This window comes from Ptychodera flava, chromosome 2 (genome assembly GCF_041260155.1).
Source record: "Ptychodera flava strain L36383 chromosome 2, AS_Pfla_20210202, whole genome shotgun sequence".
Lineage (NCBI taxonomy): Eukaryota > Metazoa > Hemichordata > Enteropneusta > Ptychoderidae > Ptychodera > Ptychodera flava.
Genome location: NC_091929.1, coordinates 19,477,874 through 19,496,465, shown reverse-complemented (window position 1 = coordinate 19,496,465; position 18,592 = coordinate 19,477,874).

The window sequence follows — 18,592 nt, the reverse complement described above, 5'->3', positions numbered from 1 at the left end:
GATTTAACCCTTTCACCCCCAGTTCCCTGTGTACAGGTCCAACTTTACCATAGAAAACAATGGATTTGGGACAAACCATGGTGGTGAAAGGGTTAAAAGTAGCAAATACCGGTACGTCATGAATATTCATACAGTACTTAGTTCCATAACCCAATACTTTCACAGTAATCTGACCAATCAAGCATTTTATTGATGAAATAAAATATGCTGAAAGGACACACAAATCTCAAATCTCAAATGACCTGTCTGTAAAACTCAACAGGTCATTCACAGCTAACAATTACTCACAGAACTTACAAGATGAAAAGTAAAAGGGAAGGTGATTTTCAAAATAGTCAAGTTTCCACTTCTATAACAGCTGTCATATTTAAATGTTGCGTTTTTTAGGATAAATTTGTGTAGGTATGGTTCTAAACTCTCTGCTCTAGACTCCAAAACACCCGTTCACTTCTCAGTCAGGAAAAACAGGCAATACAGTGTGTCTTGCAAAGGTTACAAGATCTAGTATTAGGGTATTTCATGCAAAGAGTGATAATAAGTGTTGAGTAAAATATGCAGATCTTATGATAAATTGACTCACTAATCAATGAATATTCATTAATGCAAACTGTCACACCAAAGAATGCAGATCTTATGATAAATTGATTCACTAATCAATGAATATTCATTAATGCAAAGTGTCACACCAAATATTGATTAAATATGCAAATATTATGATAATGACTCACTCTTCATTGATGAATATTCATGTAGCTAAGATTGTACCCTGCCACAATGCAAACCCATAGGTTATAGCCCTTTACACATCTCAAGTACATTGAACTGACTGACCAAAGTATTACGGTTTGAACTCAAATAACCCACCGATGGTATTTTTTTTTTGTACCATGTACATGTAGCTTATTGTAACACTCAGTGCACACAACAATCCTCCATCGCCGTCACAAAATATTTTACAGTCTGCAGAGCAAACACTATTGCTGAGTGAGACGCTTTTACTGTGTTCATCCATGACCTGGCTTTTAAAAGTACCGGTATAATTGCTATCCCGGTCAGAACCCAGAAGTCACGGAATTGGTTCCACGGCTGCACATGGACTAAACAGGCAAGCGCTTTACTCACAAAACAAAGCAAATCCCAGGTTATTTAATCCAGGGCAAACTACAGGGTCATGGCTTGGAGATCAAAGCTTGGAATCATATTAGAAAGCTTATCCAGAATCCAGAATGATGTTATTCCGGAATATCTAGTATCCGGCATATCTCACTACAACATATTGGTATTATCTACATTCAATTTCACCAGGCAGCTGTAGTTCACTCAAGGGTTTTCCCGTTTGCATATGGAATAATGCACGGAAAGATATGAGATCCGGGATAAAGAAGGTTCAAAGTGTTCTACTTTTGGTCATAGCCATGTGATTATCCTAACCACTTCATATTATCTTTATTGGAGAAAAGTTATTTTTGTATTACACTTTTACTGTCACAAATGTGATGTAAATCCTATATTTACAAGCAAGCAAGCAATAAAATATTATGTTATATTCAAGGTATTTAATCTTAAATGTACATTACTGCAGTTTACTACATGTAGCTGTATCTTTTAGTACATTTTTACAGTACTTTTGTTCTGGTATTATGGTAGAATGCCCCTCGGAGACAGATTTTCAGAATCACAAATTTTACAATACTTTTCTGGTCTACTGTTTGCAGAGGGTCACTTGGAAGCTCTTGGAGTAAGTAGTTGACTTCATCTTTATTTTTCACAAACTGAAAATTTATTTTTTCCTGAAAGAGTAATTACCGAGATGGCGGCCATTTTGAATTTCAAATATCAGTAAATGTTATGTAACTTGCTTCTTCATCAAACTTCTTAACCAAGGCATTTTATGCATTTTTATTCTTGATTTGGTAAGGGTATGGTTCAAAGTTTTATTAAGGAAAGTTTGAGCAAAGGTTTGAAGTCTTTCACTTTCAAGGCGCATACTACCTTTCAGTAAAGTTTCTCATTTCTAGTTCCAAAATCATCTTTACAGTCCTTGTGTTCAAATAGTCTATACAGTTTCTAGTGTGTAAATGTTCAAATGTTACTGTTGACAACCGAATCTGAATCTGGATTTGACTTCATTTGTAACAATAACAAATTGCATACGGTACATATCGGCCAGGCGTAAATCCTCTGACTTTCCAAAGACGAATAAATAATGTGATGGTAACATAGAACAAATTTAAGAATGACAATTACAAGTTAAAGATATTGTTTTTCTAATGAAGCATACATGACATTTATCTAATGACCTTTGTTGGCCATTCCAATAATCTCAACTCTATTGAATTAAATTCCCTTAAACAATATCACCAACTGTCTTTCACATATCTATTGTTTTAATGAGATCACTTATTGAGCTATTTCTGTCTCATGATAAACATTATCATCATCAATCATAACGAACAAGCAGTTTCTTAGAATTGTAACAACGAATAAAACTGATTAGAAAATGTGTATGGCCTTGGACTAATTGCTTTTAAAGAATTGTCTTTTTTTCTGTCAAAGCTATAAATCTTTTGAATGTTTTTTTTTTGCTTGAGAAAACAAGACTAATACATTTTCTTCTTTGTTTCAGCACATTAAATAGAAAGTATTTCCTTGTGATTTTTTTAAAAATATTTACCAGCGTTCAGATTCTGGTGGAACAAGGCCATGAGGAAAGCAGTTTCAATGAGAAGGATTGTACCATATTGCGTGAAATATGTGATTACATTGTCCATAAATGAATGCCAGTCCAGATACATTCATTTGGCAACAGTCATATTGGACATGCCACATATGGAGGCAGCATTAACAAGATGAACACTATAAGCTTTGATACCATTTTGGGAGCATCGGTTGGGCAAGAAACAAACAGAACAAAATAAATAGAAAATAACTTCAAGTTACACCTACTGGAGTTTTAACCCTGAGTACTGTAATTTTTCCCGCCAAAATTTTAGTGCAACATTTTCTCACAATTTTTATGAATTTTTCTGTAATTTTTTTGATAATTTTGGACCGAATGGCTATCACATTTCATTGACTATAGTTTTTAATCAAAATTTTGGCAAAATTCAGGAAAAAATTGACTGGGGTACATTTTATAAAGGCGACAAAAATTGACGTTGGCACTCAAAGTGTTAATTTCACTCATTGTTTGCTTGTGCAGTTCAAATCTTTTATCTTTGAAAACATTAGGATTTTATCATCTCAGAGAACGAAACAGGTAAAAGGATAATTTCTTAATATTTACCTAGAATGTGCCTCAGGGACAGATATTCAGATTCTCATGTTTTTACAATTTTTTCTGGTTTAAAACTTATGGGGGAACTTATTTTGAAGTTCCTGGAGTAAGCAACATTTTCACCATCTTACTTTTTCAAAAATAAATAATTTTATTTTTCCCATGGAGCTAACACAGGGATGTCAGCCATTTGAATTTAAAATATTGATAAATATTAGTATTTGTTTCTCTGGTACCAAACTTTGTACGGAGCCCTGTGATTTCTATTCTTTATTTGGTAAGAGAATGGTTGAAAATTTCACTGAGGAAAGTTTGAGCAAGAGTTTCCAGTATGGACACTGCCCTGCCAGTACAGGTATCTCTTTCTCAATAACTTCTGGCTACTTCATGTATAATATAATGGTCTATACAAAATATATCTTTGTGGATAGCATTTGAAAGTGCTATCCCTACCATACTGCATATGGCATGGGAGCTCAAAAATAGCACAAAGTCAATGCCCGGATAAATGAAGTTAGACTTGCCCCGAGTCTGTGGGCACATAAATATTTCACCGGTAAGGTTAGCTGATCACACAGTTGAAGCTATACTTTCAAACCGTGGCGTAGTTTGTGTGGGTAAATGCGATAGTCAGCCAGTAACTGCTATGCACATACCGGAAAAAAGCTAAGCGACTAGGGCCAGTCTACAAATGAAATTGTCAATTTTACCAGTACTGTACCGGCGCATAATTATTTACAAATCTTAGATGACCAAAATGACATCAGTTGTTGCAATCAGATGAAACTGTGATATTCATATTTCCTGGGAAAATTGTGAACTCTTTTTCTAGGTCAAGTCATTTAAAATAAGCATAAAAAAAAATCAAACCAAAAGACCTAGGTGACATACAGCATAGTTGACATACACTATTACAATCAGATCAAGTCCATAAAAATCATCATTTACATGTACCGGGGTATGTAGGTCTCACGGATGCAGGAAAGTGAAAATGCTCATGGGCTACAACTGTACATTTCATCTGTTCAAATACTGAACATACAAGCCACATCAGGTGTGAGCAAAATCACCAAACGGAAGAGAATAAAATACATGATTAATTTAATTAATAGATAAACAATATTAGTAATCGAATAATTAACTTAATTAATTGATAAATAATATCATTCACTCCCTGTCAGTGTTTTCTACTCACTGCCGTTTTTCTTTCTGTTTTATCATCAAGCCACAACTTACTTGACAATGTTAAGATTTTAACCTTCCTTTATAATTGTTCCAGGTAAGTGTTTTAAAATTTTTGTCAAAGTACTGGCATGGTCATGTTATACTGAAAATTACCAGTTTAACCATCCGGATCTTATCAGGGACCTATGAACTTGGTACGAAAAAATGACTGATGGTATCACAAATTTGCCTCTAACACTGCTCACTGATAAAACCCAAAAACAATTTTAGAAGCTTTTATTGCTATATCTGAAACTTATAAAAATACACACCCTGTCACCCCTATTTGCCGGTACTATAGTCCACTTCATCACTATAAAACAACAGGGCTGCACCATTATCTGGTGGTACAAGGATCAGAGTATGGGAAATTCAACATTGATCGAGGATATATATGTGTAGTTGTAACCATGACAATATCGTCATGGCAACCTCATATAGGTTAGTCCCTCATATGGGAGTGTTTGACACATATACAACACTGATTTACTAAATCAGGCTGTAACCCTTTAACACACCCCTTCAATTTGGAAAAATCTTGTGTTCCCAGCAGAGTGGAATGACACAAGTCCAAGCAAATAGGGATGCAAAAGCTATTCTGTATGTGCTATATTTCCATCTAACAATTGCATCTTTTTAACGGGAAATGCAAAAAGACAGAGGGGCCCTATGGTATATTGTGTAGATGAAACCTTATGCATACAATAAAAAACATTGCCACTGGGCTGTGCTGGCTAATCTGGACTAAATACATACAAGCTGGATAGAAAAAGGGTCGGTGGGAAAATTTCAAATGGAATCTAATGGATTCATAAAGGTTGGAATCCATTTAAAAGCTAAGGGGGGGTTCATCAGAAAACCAACAAAAAAAATGATGTGACTTTACACAAAGATGCCTCACCTTCAAGAAACTACATTTCCTTATCTTACAAACTTGATCAAACAGACACAGACTAACAAGAAAGAACTCAACAGACTTTCATAAATGCGAGAGAAAGTCTTATGAAAAACAGCTGGGACCAGCTGTACAGAAATCAGTGTATGGGTCTGAGAACCTATTGACATTAAAATACATGACACATTGTTGACACTGCATCCCACAAGGCTTGTCCATAAAAATTCTCAAGAATTCTTCAGAGGCAAAATCTTGAGATGAAACATTCATGATACGAATTTGAAAACCCCAAACAATGCGATAGTTATTTCTGTTCTCAAAAATTGTTTTTCTGGATATCTAATTTAAGTATTGAGGTGCAACTTTAGTTTATGATGATCATACACCCTCCCACCCCACCTTCGCGCCCCCCAAAAAGTGATATTTCAATGTCTTTTTTAGTTTTATCACACATATATGTACACATCTGCATTTACTCTATTGCTGATAAGGATTTATCCAGGCTTTATATACAAATTTTCAGAGGGAATTTTTCCAATTTTTTCTTATTCTTTACCTTGTTTCAGTGGAGCACATTAACTGTAACTTTTGATGTATATCCAGAATATTTTTTCTGTTTGAAAGATACAGTTTCATATTCCACTGCCAAACTGATGCTAAAATGCCTGATATTTAACTAATCATTGCAGCCTGTGTATGTATATATATATATATATATATATATATATATATATATATATATATATATATATATATATATATATATATATATATATATATATATATATATATATATATATATATTTATTTATTTTACTGTTGGCAGCTGAGTATCACTCTGGACTAGAATTCATTTGTCAGCGACAACACTCCATACTAGGCAAGGTAAACATGCTTTTTGTACCAGAGTCATATATAAAATGATCATCATTTTCCATTCTGATGATGAAGATGAACTGCTCTGCTGAATGTCAAACAATACAGATTCATCTGATGCAGAGGCAGAAAATATCTTCTGACATGCAAGCCATGTCAGTTGAATTCTATAATGCATAAGAACAGCTAGAAAAGACATACAAAGTAGTGTAACAAAAGACCCTACTCCCATCAATCACATGACAGCATGAGCCGTGTCAAGGTGACTTAAAATTCATGTTGATTGTTATATAAGAGCAATTAGTAAATACTGTATCCCCTCTGAACAGGAACAATATTGGGACAGACACTTGGGACAAAAACCTTTTTAGCTGATTGATAGTTCTTGTCAAAGATGTCTGAGGCTATTATTGTTGCCTGGTGGTTTCAAATGAGTTACTTTGAATGAATGTTTAAAAAGGGACTGTCACAAGGGTGATCAAATCCTTTGAAAACTGGTCTCAGTGGGTCAACATGTCAAAGTAAAGTTGGCATTCTCGCCAGCAGTTTTGTGACCACCTCCCCCCCCCTCTCTCTCTCTCTCTCTCTCTCTCTCTCTCTCTCTCTCTCTCTCTCTCTCTCTCTCTCTCTCTCTCTCTCTGACATCACTAATGCAGTAATATTCAATTGTTGGGGAAAGAAAAATCCTACAGTCTAAGCCAAAAAAAAGAAAGATCAAGTAATCTTGCATCTCAGATTTGGGCACACAAATGCTTAATAATTTCCTCATTACAATAACAATGCATCACAGCTCGGCAACAGAATAAGAAAAACTGGGTTGTCAAGGAAACCCATACCCAATCACTATTTCGGAAAATTTTCATCACACATTTTTTATTTTCATTCAAAGACTTTTCTAATCTGACAACATTGCTAATCACTTTTAAATTTGCCAATAAAGGCATTGGGACTCTACCAAGAAGATCAGATGTAATAATTTATACTATGAACAGTGATTTCAGCACACCAAATTTCAGAAGTAGCATTTTAATATTTACATGTAAAGAGCACATCAATGAACGGGCTAAATTCCGATGAGTCTAATCAATATTTCATCTTAAGTAAGTTTATTTTCTAATCTTACAAAGTTGCTACTACTGTACCAGTTATTAGTTTTTTATAAATTTTGATATCCTGTAAAGTCAATATTCTAGCGAGAAGATTGAGCATGATAAAATGCGGTGCCAGGAGATTGGGCAGGCCAAATTGAAACGACCAGCAGCTGCATCTTTTCATGATTTTTTTTTTCATTATTTTTATTGCAAGCTACATATTCTTGTTCTATTTACCAAAGTATGTTGAGATATACAGTATTAAGCTTGTCAACTCAGCCTGTACATGTGTAAACTTCATTGTTGTTGTGTATAATTCTAGTCCGGACCAAAATTCCCTTATCAACGATAACAATGTTTACACAGGCTGAGTTGACAAGTGGATTCGGTCCAGACTGGAATTCAAATGTAAACAATGACAGTGCATTCTGCATATAGATATTGTGTTGACAAGCTATAAAATAGAGGGTGTTTCAACATAGAACATGAACTTGTAATTGATGACAAAACAAAAATGGTAAACGAATCACAAAAGCCGACAGCTACTGGCCCCTTGACCAGCAAAATTTCTTCTGCTGGTTTCTTTTCTTCAGTAGCTTGCATAATGTTTCACACTTTCTCACGGCCCTAGGAAATGATTTGTCAAAGATCACATCACATTTGCTGGTGCCTTTTGGTCTCTCTAATTTTTTCAACAGATGCAAATTCTAAAACGTGAAAACACTTCACACAGCTGGACCTGGTCAAAATGTGGCACTGAAAGAATAGTTTTATTTTGTTCAGGGATGAAAGCCATATGTGGCTATTTAGAGTGAAAGGCAGCTACCGTCTGCAGACAATATGGCTGAAAGATGTCACCATTGAAAGCAATATTGGAAAAATAAAAATACCAGTATGAGTGATTTCAAGTTGATAAACAGTGGAAACAGAGTGAAAATATTGCATCAAACAATTGTTAATTTTTAGCCCAAACAGTATCAAATGGGGCAAAATAAAGTTGAGCTAACAGATCAGTTTGCATTGTCACTTACTTGTCTCTCAGGTCATTTTGATGAAAAGTGTTTTTGTTATGCATAAAATATTATTTGAAAGTACAGTACTATACTGCATGAATTACCGTATGTTGAATGTTTGCTCTTAGCATATTTTCAGCCATCCAATTCTCATAAACTTCCAAATATCAAGAATGGAAACAATATCTTGGTCAATTTTTTTTTTTTTTTTTTTTTATTCAGTCCATCATCCAACAGGCGTTAGCCCAATTACAGGATGCGGTAATAACCCACTACTCCCCCAATGGAGCACTGAGGAGTGAAGTGCCTTGCTCAAGGGCACAACACCGTGCTGGAGTCTCGAACTCACCACCCTCTGACAGTGAATCCATTACCCTAACCACTGGGCCACGGTGCCTTTTCTTGTAACAATGTCGATGTCAAGATAAATTTCTCCCAATTTTACAGGAAATTCCGATTCAGAAAACATATCTCAGTTCTGATTGTGTTACAGACACTTGAAAAATATGATGAAAAGGACTGTTACGAAAGGAGAGAAATTATTGCAAAAATTTTGTCGATTCTCGATCAGATTCCAGTTCGTAAAGTATGGTGTCTCAGACTGGTCACCTGGCAGAGACATTACAATTAAAACTGCTCGGCTAAATCCTAACTGATTTTCATTCTTGATTTGGTGACAGAATTATTGAAAGTTTCACTGAGGAAAGTTTGAGCAAAAGTGTAAGTCTTTCGCTTTCAAGGTGCATACTACCTTTAAATCTGGACTAGAATTTAATTTTCAACAATTTCATTTCATATTGTGCATAGAACATCATGTTTGCAAGGCTTATATTTCTTCATTCACCACACTGCATGAATGAGAAGAAAATTTATTTGTTTTGTTTTATGGACAAAAGAAATTACACAAAAGCCAGATTATTTTTTCAATAATTAATATTATTAGCCCAAAAGCCAACTATCTTTGTTCTTGACGATTTGTTCACCATGCTGTTCACGGAAAACTACAATTATCATAACAACATGAAAACATCAATTATATATATTTATCACAATCAATATCAATCAAGCAGAAAATTAATTTTTATCGTTTTATGAAAAATGATTATGAAATATTTATTATGCAATCATATAAATGGATGAATGCTTCAGACAAACAGATAATCTGATCAAAAAAAGTTTACACAATGAAAGGAAGTTATTGATAGCATTTGAATACAAAACCTACAAATTCACTGAACAGATCATGCAATTCATTTCATTGATGAGATAAAATGAACTCATGCAGAACTGATAATTCAGGAAGTAGTTCCATCAATGTTTAAACGTGATTCCTTTTGTCATTTTATGTAAATTCCTCTTGATATAGGAAGTCATTGATGATATCTAGAAAGGCATTGTACATGTAGCTGTAGTATAAGTTTCCCACCACATTGACTATACTTTCCAACCTCACTTTAATTTGAAATATTAGTTTAAATCCCATAATTTAAAAGTAAGCTCTGAAACAAGGTTTTACAAGTATACAATTTTTTTGTATAATGTAAAGAATATCCATGTTATAATTATATGGTTCAGAGTTTTTTTTATTTTTTTATTTTCATGAAATGGAGCAAATGAATGCTTACATTTCCAGCACATGACAAGATTTCTTCATAATATCAAAGTAATTGATACCATAACGAATGGTACAGACCGAGGCCAATTTTAGCGATGGCACTATGGAGATACCATATTGTCCAACTGCAGCATGAACATCTCCTTTCCAATTTCAAGAGCAAGTTCCAACCACATACTTAGAAAGGATGTTGTCTTTCAGGTTTTAGTAACTACGCAGATTTTTATCGAATATGAAAATGTGACAAATTGCAGACTATATGCTACACACTATGTACAATCTAAAAAATACACGACTTACACAATTAGCTCATACACCCACACAAATATGACATGTGACTCATGAGCTAGAAAGTAAAGACTCCATTTTCTGTGGTTACAAGTGGTCTTTCATCATCTGTGAAATACACTTCATGAACATTTTGTGCCAGATAAATACAATGCCTACAATTCCCCGATGACAGGAACAAAACTATTGTACGTATCTTAATCGGTGAAAACACAAAACGCACCAGGTGTCACTGTTGGCTGTTAATTAGTTCCTGTTGTATGGCTACACACCCATAGAAGATTGTTCCAGTGTCAAGTGTTAGGGGCTGGGACGAACCATTAGATATTCAGATCAGAAGGGAAAAGATTAAAAACTGAAACAATAGTGAGCATCATTCAAAAATAAAATTGTTGAAAAATATGTCAAAATATATGTCAATGTAGCTGGCTATTTCTCTCAAAAATCTTTCATACAAGAGACATAGACAACAATTCTGAAAAGTTCATATGGGCTATATCTGCCAGTACTCCTAATTTCAGATTTGGAAGACAAAAATTTGAGTATTCTAATTCTGACCACCCCTTTCACATATTTGTCTATCCCCAGACATGGAATACCACACTTTTTATTCTCATTTTGACCACCCCTTTCAAACATTGGTCTATCCCTATGTGTTGAAATCAAGGGCATCCTAGTTATTCTAATTCTGTCCAACCCTTCCAAATATTGGTCTCTCCCTACGTGTGGAATAGCACCAAATTTATAAACAGGCAAAAATACCATTGCCAGCAAATATTGCTTACAGTGAAACTGTGACCTTGATGATCGACCTTGTTCCTTTTATGCGAACATAAAAATTATTTTGCATCCAGGTGCTTTCCAATTATAGTGCCAACTTAAACAGCTTAAATTCCAGACACTTGAATCATTGTGTTTATATGTGTGGGTATCAAATATTTCTGATATATTCAATGATAATGACTACAATTGAAATTTGCTATACCAGGAAAATAATTAGCAAAATGGCCAATATCTTTTTAATTTGGGATAATGGCTGGAAAAAAGTTTTAAAATCATATAAAATCAACAGTAAAGACAGATAATCGGAACTCATGTCTTTACACATACAATCGTAATTGGTTTTTAAGAAGAAATGTAAGATTTTTTTCATCAAGAGAAACATATGTGATGTTTACCATGTGATAAGCAAATTGCAATTATAATCTGTTTATTCAGTTTTCATCCGATATGACACTGAAATTAAAAGCATAATTCTACACACTCAAGGGTATCTGCAATTATATTTACATTTCAGCTGACATTAAAAATGCATGCATAATTAACTAAATGTATATCTCAACTGTCAGCAAGAGAATGGGATTGTTGATTCAAAAATCACTGTACAAACAGCGCAATCTCTGCTTTGAAAAACAAACAGGAAATAATAAATTTCACAAGACACCCCCACCCTCCATATTTGCAACGTACAAGAAGTCTGAGCTGGACGATATAGAATCATACACAGAAATGTTCGACTAAGGCACTATCTTACAAGGAATAAGTCTTATATTAAGATTGTCGAAATCCCTGTTTTTGACGTATAACCATTTTGCAAAAGATGCCTGCCCTGCCACAGTGCAAAGTGTGAGCACGCGTTACAAATTCATGCAAGCATATTGACAATTAAGGTAGTATGCGCCTCGAAAGAGAAAGGCTGAAACTTTTGCTTAAACTTTCCTTAATAACACTTTTAACCATTTGCATACCAAATCAAGAAAAATGTCAGGGGTCACTGTGCAAAATTTGGTACTAGAGAAACAAATTACCTAAGAGTTACCAATATTTGATATTCAAAATGGCCGCCATCCCTGTGTGAACTACGATATATGGGTAAAACAGTGGTTTATTTATAGCATCAAATTTTAGAATATTATGGTCAAAATTGTAGGAAATTGCAAAATTCGAATACATTTGCAAGGATAATATTTGATTCATTTTTATATTCAGTAAAATCTCTGTCACTTTATTTTGTCCAAATTTTACCTGAACAAAGATATTGTGAAAGTGGTCTATGTGGTACAGCCTGAATTACAACAAAGATAGAAAAATACTTTTATACCGCATTGAAGAAAACATTTGAATCCTTATATGATCATTCAGAGACTGTTTCAGTCTATCATCCATAAGCATTTTATCATAAACAAGAAAATTATGAACGGACACATGAAAAATAAAAAATACCTAGATTCCTACAGTTCTACTCTTCACAGAAAATCGTCAGCATTGGCGATTGAAGTTCACTTTGTAATAGGGTCAGAAAAATGTTATAAGTTTTCCAGGAAAAATTACACATACAGAAAATATAGTTTCTGCATGCTACAGTGGTAAAATGTGACTGTACACAAAACTCAATCACTGGGGAAAAAAAATTGTTTCTCAATTTCCACTACTCTGGAGCAAAGAATGGAATAGAATACATGTAGTGATGATGAAAATTTTTTCATAGACTGCAGATTATCAGGATTATACAGTATTATTTTTTTCATTTTTTTCCAATTCTCTGCAAGAGCTTGAGTGACAAGCGTGTTATGTTTCACAACATGAGCAGCACAGCTGAGGAAGGCATTTTGATCACCAGAAACACAAATAGATCTAATCTATGCAGGATTATGTTGCGTTTGTGTACAGTGTGTGGTTTGACAGTAATGGGATTAAATGGCTATCTTTGAGCGGATTTTCTCCAGTGAAACTGTAACGCCATAAAAACAATATGTTTACAATACAAATAAATTGAAAACAAAAATGATAATGTGCATTGATAAGAAGAACCTCCTACCAGTTTCGAAGCAAACTGAAGTAGATGGAATTATCCATCATTCACACGTGGACACCCTTTCCTTGTCAATAAATTTGTACTATTTCAAGCCTCTATAAGGGCCCTCAGCTTTCATCAACTTCATCCTTGGTAACTAATTGCTTCTTTGAGTCGATAATAAATACTCCTGACTTGCTAAACAAGCAACCGTCACACACTTTCATTCAAGTAGAAAAAATATTGACCTCAGACCAAAAAATGTAGAACAAAGTTTAATGACCCTCAGATATTATTGTGACCTTGGTAAGTAATATTGGCTTTAGGTCAGGAGCATCTTAGCATCGGTGGAATTGTTATGATTTCGCAGTCGGTATAAAACTAATATTTACTTCATTTGAAGCCATTAAGGCATTACAGTGGCTTATTGTCCTGGTCAATACGACTGACCTGTGAGGGCTACATACTCAATATTTGACTGGCAGAGAACACGTTTTCAGGCTTGAACTTCTCTATTTATATCTTTCATGGTAGCGTATTACAGGGGAAGTATGTGGCAAAACAACAAGAGAATGTCACAAAGTGATTTGTTGGAAAATAAACTGAAAAGAAGGTGAGGTATCCATAATTTGATTTTTGCAAACACTACTACTTTATCTCCCAAGTTAAAAGAACTGTGATATTCTGAATTTTAAGTATCATTTAATTTGAAATCTTCAATATCTACTTGGAGTAATTCTTTTACTTTTTGACATATTACAACAAACCGTTTTGATGAGGAAAAAGCCTTTAAGTATTTGTACACATCTTTAAAAGCATTGTATAACTATAAGGAAAATAATGCATCCTTTCTCACCAAATTCTATAGTAAATTTGCATCCATGGCATAATTTATATCTCATCATTATGAAATAAAGTAGTACAGGATTTAGTTATTGTTGTTTATTTTTTGCAGTTTAGGAACATTCATTTTCATGGAATTGAGGAAATACAAAGGTCAGTACATGCTGTTTGATTGTAAATAAAAAGGATACAAAGACCAGATAAAAAATATGTTTCCTGTAATCCAACATATCCTATTTATGAGCATCTGACACTAAACTATTTCCTCACTTTCAAAAATCATGCATGATTTGGCCAAAAGTTGCTGTTTTGATAGGTCACAATGAAATGAAAAACGTTTCTGACCAACTTACCCTATTTTGTTAGGGCTCTCTAATGGAAACATGTTTTCTTACACCAAATTAAAATTAAATCAAAATGAAATACAGGTTTGTTGTTGGTAACCATGGAAACCAGTGACATTGAGGGGTTATTATTTTAGTATCTCTACCTAAAATGCCGCAAACTGAGTAAATTTTGATAAAACATAAGCTCACAAAAAATAACCCATGTAAAATAACATTATATTGCCTTATTTTTATCATCACCTGTGACTGTTATTCAGCCAAGAAAAATAATTTAAAAAGGAAAGAAAAATCCTTGAAAAGAAGCACATAGGACTTCAGTAAAAACAAAGCTACTTCCCTATTTCTGGTGTTTGGAAATCTGACCCCATAGGTGGCCCTTTACGGCAGTCTAGTGAATAACAAACAGCATACTGATTGATTCTGTCCATGTGAAGTGACAAGGAAATTGTGTGGGAGGGACCGGTATTTGACTGAATTTTCAGAAATTAATTTGATTTCTCTTCTAATCCCTGTTTCGTTGGCTGCTTTTCTGATTTGGAAAAAAACAGTATAATTGTATACAATGTACTATGTTAGATTCTCTTTAACCCTATCTTACCTGTAATTTCATAATGTTGATAATGGCACATGCAAATTAATTGATCATTACAAAGATTGAAATTACAGAGACTTCAGTTTTTCGTGCTATGACAACTTAATGCGCATGTACCAATATATATTGAGAGTATAGAGATCTTGTGTGTGTGTGTGTGTATATATGTGTGTGTGTGTATATATATATATATATATATATATATATATATATATATATATATATATATATATATATATTTGCGTATATATATATATATATATATATATATATATATATATATATATATATATATATATATATAAACATGACAAAACTACATTAATAAGAAACAAGTGTATGAGTAATTAAATTTTAATACAACATTAATGAACCTCTTTCTGAGACATATATTACTATTATAATAATTCTCATGAAACAAAGATAAAAATGGTTTGAGTTCACTGGACCTTAAGGGGGAGATTATGAAATGATATTAACTATATATGAATATGGCATGCTACAGAAATTTTAGCAGGCTGAAAAACGGTAGATGTTATATTTCAAAGAATTTGTGTGTAGAACTTTCATTGCTAGTTCTAACTGGCAGTACAGAAATGATACTTTGACCAGCTCAGCTAATTATTATCTTGTCTTTCACCCACTGTATAAATTACTTATATACTATGTTGTAATTTCATCCCAATTTTTCACAAAACCATGACATAATCTAAAACCATAGATCCTTAGTAGCTAGGGTCTATGTTGAAACAGTCTTTCAAAAAATCTGTAGCTTTGGACAATTTCACATAAAATTGAAATATAAAATTTACCAAATTTTGTCATTATGCTATTTTTTCATATTATTAAGTGAAATGTATTTTGAAAAATGAAAATACCAAATGACAACAGAGGAGTGAATCCCCTTTATGATGGTGCAAAAATAAGATTCCATTACCAGATTAACATTAGCATATCATAATCAAAATTTCTAAAACAGAAAATTTAATTATTAAACTGATTTGGTTTCTTTTTATATTTCTAAAATACTATATTTTCACCAAGTTTTTCTCAAATATTAAAAAGCAGTCATTTTTTTAGCAAAATGATGAATGGAATAAATGTAAAAGATCATCAATATGATGCTATCTAAAAATAAAAGCTAGGTTGTGACATAGTTTGTATTTCCGTTAGGTTATTTGGAGGCATGACTTCTGATACTAATACGATAGAATCTCTGATACTTTATTGCAAGTGGAAAAAAGGGAAAAAATTATTTGCCAGATAAAAAAATATGAAAAAATGTGAATTGCACATCATATCTCATTATATTTCCATAAATGGGTAACTTCTTGTATATCTCAAATTTTTTGTAGTGAAAGTCAACTCAATGCCTAGTATTATAAGTCACTGCTCATATTGATAGCAATGGACTTGCATGGCCACTGGACTCTGAAATATGTTATGATAGCCACTACAATTGTAAATCCAACTCGTGTGACAAACAAACTGATGTTTCACTTTCAATGAATGTACACATCTCTATAAAAATACCAGCAGAAATCTTTGTGCCCAGAAGCCATTTGCGTGGCGAACATTAAGCTTTTTAATCCATGACACCAAACTTCCATGTGGTGACAAGATACACAACTAAATTTAGATTTAAAAATTTCAGAGGCCACCCAGAAATTGTAGCAGATGTGTACTATTCTCTAGGGCCAGACTAAGGTATTGTATACCCTGAACCACAGGAGGGATTGAACCTACATTCAGTAGTTCTGTAGTACCATTTGAAAAGAGAAATGTGTTTTCATTTTTCAATTTTTTTCATCTGACTAATCCACATTGATCAACAGGAAAAAATGTGTATTGAAATAAAACCTATGGACGTTTATTATCCTACTTTTCCAATCATTGCTTGTTTTTATTTTTCGTGATTCTTCTTATAATGAGATTTCTCTCACATGCTCAGTCTGTTGGATTCAATACAGAACACAAATGCAACGAGACTTTTATTCAACGGAATGACCTTTGACCTTCACATTTTCCCGCCACAAAGTAATTCAAAGCGTGACAGTGACTGAATCAACGTGGGGGAGGGGTCAGTACATTGACAAAGTGGAAAGATAGTGTGAGTTCAGGACACAACTGTTTTTAGACAGCATTTGAATGCAACAAGACATTTCATATCAAAACATGATAACATGGTACCAAACCATTAGATTGCGAGGAATTTTAATTCGGGCAATGTTCAATATCATGTAAGACACAACCGTGATATCAGCCCAATTTTTACCTCCATGTTTTTGAATGACCTTGTTCAAAGCCGGTGCCGCAGGTCATTTTTATGGCATTTGGCTGCTCAAGACTGATTATGACGTCATTTTTTGCAGTGCCCTCCGACTTCCAACGGTTGCTCATTGTTCCCACTTATCACATCTGATCATGTCCTTCGCTCAACTCACTGCCAATATACTGCCAAGCTATCAATCATCAATGAGTAAGCTCTCCAATTCAGTTAATAAGTTAGATTGTGTTGCTGAACCCGCCAATTTTTGAATGAAAAAACCTACCACTGAATCTTTTGTCCGCAGGGGGTGTTACTTTCTTGAGGTTAATTTGGATGTTTTTATATTCTGACGGAATAATCAGATTATGGTTATTAATAAGTCATGACAAGCATAGAACTGTTTGATACAATACCGACAAATTTCCAAAAGCTGCCATTATTTTTCTTACTTCACTGAACATATGTGGTGCATTTAGTCTGCATCCCGCAGGAGTTGTACACTCAAGGTGACATTATATGGTGGCCTGATATGTTTCATCACAAAAGGAAGTTTTACAGTACCTGGTGATTAGAACGTTCAAAAGATACGAGAGTTTGACGAGCATCATATGCATGTATTAATCAAAGCCATGGCCTCAAACTATGCATAAATATTGCACAAAAAACTATGAACACATTGGTTTAATCTGAACAATGAATATTAGAATTCAGGGTTTGTGCCTTTGAAATGAGTTGAATACATGAAATAATATTGTATGTATTCAATCCACACACCACACAGTCGTTTTTTATAAGGTATACATCACATGGCCCGTATTAGAGATCAGTCATACGGGCTGTCCGGCATATATACCTACAAGTTCATCACTCCATGTAAATAACCTGGGACAAAAATCATTCTGTATATAAATAATATACACCTGAATGCGTGTGTATTCTGCAGTTAAGCCTAGCAAATGAAAGTAATGAAGTGAGTATAATTTATTTTCATACTTTATATCATGTGTACACTTGATAAAATATATTTGGCATAATTTTTCCCCTAAAGTGAATAATTCTCAAAATGAGATTCAAGTAATTTTACCTGGATTTAACTGGAGTATCGGTATTATACAAACTGTCTTCATTATATACGGAAAGTGTAATTAATGGGGAACTGGAAACAGACGTGTTACCGCCCTCAGAATCGCTCTCCCTATACAATGTAAATGGAGATTCTCTACGCCTGTGCTAATTTGGGTTTAATGTATTTGCCAACGAAATTGATTGACCGCAAATGTATTGTTATCTTTTTTCAGTTTAAATGAAACGCTATGTTGCGAGGCCTCTCGAGGTATGGCGATTGTCCAGTGTAACAGCCATTCATCCCGTTGTAAAAAGCCGTCTCTCGCAAAAAGCTAACGTAACACCGCTGCACTGTCAGACGTGCAGACGTCAACAATACAACGCTCACCGGATTAATGTTATC